The 8,129-nt window shown below is 36.5% G+C and overlaps 1 long non-coding RNA gene across 2 annotated transcripts; it reads right to left on the reverse strand.

The window, feature by feature from the left end:
* Positions 1 to 307: 307 nt before the first annotated feature.
* On the reverse strand, positions 308 to 3,023 carry LOC141818398 (uncharacterized). 2 transcript variants are annotated; one of them, XR_012600957.1, is made up of 4 exons: positions 2,596 to 3,023; positions 2,424 to 2,493; positions 1,994 to 2,075; positions 308 to 449 (listed from the first exon to the last, which is right to left on the reverse strand). It is a non-coding gene; the product is annotated as an uncharacterized LOC141818398 (long non-coding RNA). The 2 variants fall into 2 exon arrangements; XR_012600958.1 differs by lacking the exon at positions 308 to 449 and adding an exon at positions 1,837 to 1,874.
* Between the last annotated feature and the right edge of the window lie 5,106 nt (positions 3,024 to 8,129).

Consider the following 8,129-nt stretch of genomic DNA (forward strand, 5'->3'; position numbering starts at 1 on the left):
GGAGATTTAAAATTCCGTCTCTATTTAGAGACGGAATTTTAAATGTCCGTCTCTATTGTCCACACCCATTAGAGACGGAGACTTATAAATGTCCGTCGCTAGATTTTAATGATTTTTTAAATCTTCTTTACCTGTATCATATTTAGAGTCCTGTTTACAATCTGAATAATAACATATCATAATTAAAATTTAAAATAAACACTGCATCACATATCTAAACTCTGCATCACATATCAAAATACTGTTTACAATTTGAGCAATACGACACTGGTTCACATATCAAAATTCCGATATCGTACTACAAATTTCATCAATACATAATACTTAATACTGTATCATATGTCTAAATACAATGCTACCAAAATATTATATATCTAAGCATCGCCAGCCTTGACCTTGCCGCAGTCCTTGCAACTCCAAATCCCAACTGCTTTTCTTTTCACCACAAACTGTAAAACCAATATCACATATCTTCAATATAGATTGTATCAATATAGAGAATCATAAAATGTAGAGACAATTGCTTCATTCAACAACATTCTGCAGCATACTGGAAATGCATACTGGAAATGCATTTCATAAAAAGATTGGGTTTGTAGAGGTGCAATGACGAAAAAGATGCATACTGGAAATGCAATTCATAAAATGAGAAGAATACATTCTGCAATGAAAAAGAAGACCTAGTAAATAACAAGGAATTTCAAGTTGTTGGAGGTTTACATTCTGCAGCATTGGAAGCCCACGTTGTTGGAGGTTTACCAACAAAGAAGAATACATTCTGCTTGAGTGATTAAAATTTTTAATCAGAATGCAAGTGGAACAGAAACGAAAATCAATGAATTTCTGAGTCATACAATAACAATGATTCCCATCGCATGAACAAATACCAAAGGCCAAGCACATAAAGGGCATTAACTATAAAACATGCATCCTGGGTGATAATAGGATGATTGGCACCAATATTAGCACAATTAATTGTGCTAAGCAAGTGATTCCAAAGAAGTGAGATGGTTTGACAACTTCACAGTTCACGGATTTTACATCACTTTAATTTGTCCAACTAAGAATTGTGGGAAATGCAAGATGAGAAGAGCTGAGGACAGCAACTTGCTGGTGTTGCATGCTCGCTGATAATGTTTATTTCTACCTGCATCTCTGCAGTTTTCTTATGGTACAGATAAAAAGCTGAAGTACAATGCCAAAAACCATTGAAAAGACCACTTTGCCAACAGGCAGCTCCAACTCATCCCAAAGAATGACAACAGCCACAATGAGATGAAAGGAAATCTAATGTTCAATAAAGATGAATGACACTGTATATTAGACTTGGTATCATAATTTCTGCATTCATTATATGCCTCCAAAATAAATGCAGAAACAATGGCAAGAATACACAAGAGAAAAGGAGGTGAAGGCATGCAGAACTGAAGCATAGTTATTTACAATTCAAACATATATAAGGAATTTCTGCCAAAAAATTTCACTAACACACCAAAAATTCTTGTAATTCCTTGTCAGTTAGATATAAAGAAGTTCAAACAAGCATCACAGAAGTAGATAATACATCAAGCATTAGCATTGACATCTACTCATATTATTATAAGATGTTGTAGTACCTCAAGAGAATGTTTTAGTTTCGCTTGTTTCTTTGACTGTTCAGCAGTTAGAATGGAACCTGCCCCAGCCGCTTCCTGGTTAATATATGGATATGATACAAAAAGACAATGATATAAATTTATGTAAAAAATTCTACTTACCTCGCAGGCAGCTACTGATCTGTATCTGCAAAATAATATTATAACACAAAACTTATTCGAAATAAAATTGAAATCATCCTAGAGTTGTTGTGGTTGATCTTTCATGAACCAATGGGGCTGACACACACATAGAGTTAATAAGGACTGTATGTATGTGAATTAGACACACACCTATTAAATGCTAACAGCTTAGGATTAACCTTAAAGATGTTATAAACAAGCAGCTTAGGGTTTACCTGTTTAGCTTTGAAGAGTTCCGCGAGTTAGGGTTGGGAGGAGACTGATTACAGAAGATGTTAACTCAGATCCTTAAGCAAGCTGATTACAGAAGACATTTCCAGATTCAGGAACAAACAATGTACATCAAATTTGAATTTCGAAGGAAATATGGAAGAATCCCAGTACTTTTTGGATAAAACATAAATATATCAACAATCATGGAAATGAGGGTATAGTTAATTACATCCTATTTCAAGTAGCAGTGAGATCAACAATCATGGCAATGATTCTCAAAAGATGAAAATTAATTTTCTTCTCTTAGAACTAGAAAATGATGCAGATATGGAAGAATAACCGGAGAGAACAAGGAAACCTAGATTAAATTAAGTTTATCAAAGATGAAGATTTTCTTCTCTAGAAACTAAAATGGTCGGAATATGGACTAACCTGAGCAATTTTGGTTCCTCTTTTCCGGATGCATCAGATTCAAGTAGATAAGTTCTGCTTTCTGCTTGTCCTTAGAACAGGAAACGAGAAGATAAGTACGAGGGATCAATCTACTCAACGATGGCGAGATCAAAGTTGAGATCAATGGATGAGCACAGGAGAAGATAAGTACCTGCAAATGCAAAGCCGCCAAAATAAGCCGATGAAGTAGTCAATCAGGAAATGCCTCCAGATACTCGCGCGAGCTAGGGTTCGGAGCTAGGAAGGGAGGCTTCGCCGGAGCTAGGGATCTGAGCTAGGGTTCGGAGATAGGGAGGGAACCTTCGCCGGAGGACAATGCCGCTGGGGTTCGGCGGAGGAGAGGAATTCGCCGGAGAAGATCTGTTCGCGCGGGAGCTCAGTTGGACGGACAACGCGCGGAGCTCTTGGCGTCGGAGAACGGAGAGAGAGGGCGTCGGGAGGAGAGTTCGCCGGAGGAGGAGAGGGCGCCGGGAGGACAGTTCGCCGGAGAGGAAGAGGACGAGGGGGAGAAAATCGCGCGAGAGAGACGAGGGGGAGAAAATCGCGCGGAGGAGAGGAGAAGATTTCGCGTAGGAGGGAAAAAAAGGCGGCGGCGGAACCCTAATAGCGACAATAGCGACGGAAAATTTCTTCCGTCTCTATTTAACGACGGAATTTTAATTCCGTCGCTAATTTAGAGACGGAATTAAAATTCCGTCGCTAATTTTTAATTTATGATAATTTATAAAATTTAGAAATTGAAAATTTAGCGACGGAATAATAATTCTGTCTCTATTCCGTCTCTATTTAGAGACAGAAATTTATATTCCGTCGCTAGAGAGACGGAATTAGAGACGGAATTAATATTCCGTCTCTAAATTCTCGATTAGCGACGGATAAAATAAATCCGTCTCTATATTTAGCGACGGAATATAATTCCGTCGCTAATTCCGTCTCTATTCAGTGGTTTTTTTTGTGGTGTGCACTCCCTAACGTAGATCGATTGATTTTTTTCCCTTTATGATTTTAGTTCTTCGTTCCTTCGTCGCTATGTTTTCACTGTCTTCTTTCTTGAGTGCTTCTCAACTATTCCCGCCTCTTCCTCTTCAGCGAGTTTATCTCCTCAGTAAGTTTCCTTTTGATCTTACTTGGGTTCTTTTTTGCTTTCTTTCTTTTGGAGTTAATCTTGTGTGCATATTCATTATAAACATGGATTCATCTTTGTGGTTTGAAACAACTTCATCAATTTATAGAAGTAGATAATACCTTCATTCGTGTTAATTTTAAAATACCCTTTGAGTTTCAATTGCTAATCCCAAACTCTACACAGCATCCTTATCAGTCACTAGAAGGTTTTACTACTTTCTTCTTAGGACAAATATAGGGTGGGCTCAGATTTTCAATTCTTGCTTTCTTTGAAGAAATTTTAAATATTTTTGTATTCCATTGCATCAATTGGCTTCTAATTCTTTTAACGGAGTAGTCATGGTATTTGATGAGTATTATGACTTGCAATTAACATCTATACTATCTTCCACTATTTCTTTTATCAAGAAGAGTAAACTTGGTGTCTTATTTTTCACAACCCGTCCCACCACACAATTATTGGAAAAATACCATACTTCAAATAAAATTTGGAAAACTCAATATATTTTTATCAAACCTCATACCACCTTTACTTGACCCACCAACTGGGAGACAGATTTACCTTCACAACCAACCTTAGGTCCTCATAGAGAGAATTCTGTATACTCAACTTTGGCTGACTTTCTATCTATTCGTCATTTTGATGTCTCTAAAAAAAATGATAAATCCCAATCAGTCTCATGGACTCAATCCCTGGGGGTGGCCGGCCCGGTCCCACGGAAGTTTCCCACCGACCACCAGGATAAATCGGGAAGCTCATACGGCAGCCAATCCAGATGCCCAGCATCCTTAATTTGATTGCGTTCCCCATTTGAAATTAAAGAAAATTCTTGCAAATACGCCGTAGCTGGGGATCGAACCGCGAGTCTCTGGGTAACAACCCGGATGTCCTACCGTTGCACCATTGTCCCGGGGACCATTTTGATGTCTCTAAACTTATTGGTGATGAAACTATCAACTATTTAAAATTGAGTCCTATGCCAGGTGACATCAATTGTTCATTAGGTGAGTTAAAAAAAAGTATTCTTAATTCATTCTTATAACATCTAATGTAAAATTGTTTATCTCATATCGATAGAAAATAGAATATGGAAGGCCTCTCTCAGTAAACATAGGTACGTATTGAACAGAGATGTGTTAGCCACGATAGATGTAGAATTAAGTACAAAGTCTTAGTCAAGTCCTCGCCCCTCTATGGTTCCACCCACTGAAACCCATCTATAGGAACATGTAGAACCTGTAACTATAACTATCACTAAAGAATCCGATATGCCTTTAATCCTAAGGAAAAGAAGTTGTTTATAAAGAAATCCTACTCAATCAAGTTCTTTGAAAGTAATTCTAAGCCCCAGTCAATCCTCAACACATCCAATTTAGAGATCACCTTCAAAATCTCCTGTGATAAATCAAGTATCTCCGACACCATCAATCCACATATCAACATGGTGAAAGGCACTATCAAGTTAATTTAAAAGATTGTTTATGAATTGAATTCCAAGTAATTGAGTTCTTTTGATCACGTAGAAATTGACAAATAAGTATGAATTTCATAAGTGTCTATCACAATTTTTATAGACTATTCAGAAGTACGCTGGATAAAGAAGTTAAACATGTTGATCTTATTATGTACGAATGCCTAAGTACTTTATAAATAGCGAATTAATTAGATGCATTATAGCATATATTACCTTAAATTCTGTTTAAGGAAACATTTGAAATATATATATACATATAGTAGAGATCCGGTTGTGGATATATAAATTGTTAGCTATAATATAAACACAAAAAACATAATTAAATAAGTTTTCAAACTACGATAAGGTTGAAGCCTGCGCACAGTCACTGGTGAAGCTTTGTTTGGACTGTCATATGACTGATTTTTTTTGGATGTTTGCTTTATGGTACTGCAAACTGATATATATTTAGCAATACTCGCGTCGACTTCCATATAACCTGAAGTTCCTGAACCATTTTAACATAACCTAAATGGGAGTTTTTGTTAGATATTGGAGCCTTTAAAGGATCCAATATCCAACAATCGATGAAAATCAAAATTGACTTCAAAATTTAAATCTATATTTCGTGTAGATAGATTTAAATTATTAATTTATTTAAAATCGATTAAAGGTGAATGAAAAATTAATTGTTTAAAGTCGGCTCAGAATAATATTAATTGCTAATTAATATTATATAAGGAAGTGAATGAGGAATAGTCCCACATCAGAAAAATTTGATGGGTTTTATTTCCTTATTAATGATGCTATGTTAACGGAGTTAACACAAAAAGCTCATATGCTTTCTTCTCACGGGCGAGCAAATGCTTGCACTTGTGAGCTCGTAGCCCACCATCTGCACACGTGCGCAATGTGCGCTTTGTTGATGCACTTCACATGTACATTTTTAAAAAAATCCTATTTGAAGGGTTACAATCCTCCAGATCAGATGATCCAGATCGAGTATTCAACCTCTTCATAGTACCCTTCACTTGGTATAAATAGATCTCTCCAGATACTGAAAATTTCATCGATCAATCATCGAATTCATCAATTCTACTAGCTCATTCTTAGAATTATCTCATCTTATGCATTCGGAGTCCAAAAAACCAGCCTATAAGAAGGTTCATCCCAGAAGGATGCTTGAACAACGTCTATACTCAGTGAGAATCTTTGAGTTTCCTTTTGAGTTCAAGCATGGATATTGAAGTTTAATTGGGAGAGATGAGAGAGGATGATCAACGGAAAGCACTTGGCTATATATATATATATATATATATATATATATATATTTCTGTTAATTAATTCGATGATGATGCAAGCAAGCACATACATGGCATGGATTGGCCGACGTCGATTGCTAGCCATCTGCCCTTTCCTACCGACTGACTGTCGATCACTGACAATTCGGCCGACAGCTGTCTCCATCGACTGCTCCTGGAGGCCAGGAAATGGAATAATTAAGTTGGACTCGACGTCCCTTTCAGCTACAGGCGTACGTGCACGACGAGCTAGGCGGCTGGCTGGCCCTACACGTACGTGAATTTGCTGCGAAAGACCGGCCATCTGGTCACAAGCGCCGAAGCGCGTCAGTCAGCTGTTGATCGCCCGTCAGTCATCTACAGTAGAGTGCTGGCGTCGCTGTCTCAGGCGTGGTTATAAGTTGACCTCGGCCACCCATGCACTGCACCGACCGCGTGCTAACGCTGGTGGATATTATGTACGCGAGTTCCACGCACCAAAATGCCGTACGTCACTTGGGATTCAAATCGTAGACTCAAACGATATATAATTGTGCACGCCATTAATAAGCTGCAAATTAAAAATGCATGCATCGTACGTCAATACACTTAACCATCATTCACATCCCAGCTAGCTAATCAGGCCAATTTGTCCACCTCAGGATTAATCAATAAAAAAATAAATAGATACATACAATTTTGAAAACTAAGTACTGAAACTAAACCTAATTGGACAAATAAAATGATTAAACTTAAATTGGATTTAAGATATATAATTTTAAGCAATATAATGAAAAGATTATATTGTAGGATTAATAACTTGAAAAATGATTTAAATTTATTCTAAAATTTTTGGGAGTACGTAGATTTGTTGCGTTAATAGTTTTAATTTATTAATAGAATATTTTGGATTAGATTTGTTAAAAAAATATTAAAGATAATGGTTTAATTAGTACTACTGGTTCCTGATAATCTTTAGCGTAGCTGAAGAAATTGACTTATAAGAAGCTTTTAAAGTCTATTATTGTAGGCCTCAGTTTAATTTAATTAATATTCTATGAGGTTAACTAATTTAGATTAGTCATTCGTTAACCACTCCCAAGCATCCTAAATTTGGATTAAATTCATTATATAAGTAAGATATAAACAATAAATTAAGAAAAGAATTTTTTTTTATTTGGTAATGGCCCAATCTTAAGAAGATTGACTGACAAATTTGATCTCTCCATACTTCACAAGTAGCGGCTAGCTTAGGGCTCCATTTGCTAGTTTCATAGATAATTTCGGATGTCCTAAAATCCCTCCTCCAAGCTGTAGTACAGAATTATCCCTAAAGATTTCAACCAACGTAGCCTATGTCAAACATGAATACCCCTTCACTACAAAAATTAACCGAAATAGCGACGGACCAATTCCGTCGCTATTCGGTCGCTAATCGAGGTTAACGATCGATTAGCGACGGAAATCGACCGTCGCGTAAAATTCGGTCGCTGACGTCATCTTAGCGACGCAATTTTTAATTCCGTCGCTAAATTTAGCTACGGAATTATTTTCCGTCGCTAAAGAATAGCGATGGAAAATATAATTCCGTCTCTAACTTTTAGCGACGGAATTTATAAATCCGTCGCTAAATTCCGTCGCTAAAATTGATTTTTTTTAAATTTTTTCTTTAAATTAGCGACGGAATTATATTTTCCGTCGCTATTAATTTTTCAATAATTAAAAAAAAAAATTATCGATTAGCGACGGAATTATAAATTCCGTCGCTAATTTAAAGAAAAAAAATTAAAAAAAAATCATTTTTAGCGATAGAATTGTAAATTCCG

Source organism: Curcuma longa, unplaced genomic scaffold (assembly GCF_044706935.1).
Source record: "Curcuma longa cultivar G26 ecotype Majalengka, Jawa Barat unplaced genomic scaffold, ITB_CL_G26_1.1 contig_24674, whole genome shotgun sequence".
NCBI lineage: Eukaryota > Viridiplantae > Streptophyta > Magnoliopsida > Zingiberales > Zingiberaceae > Curcuma > Curcuma longa.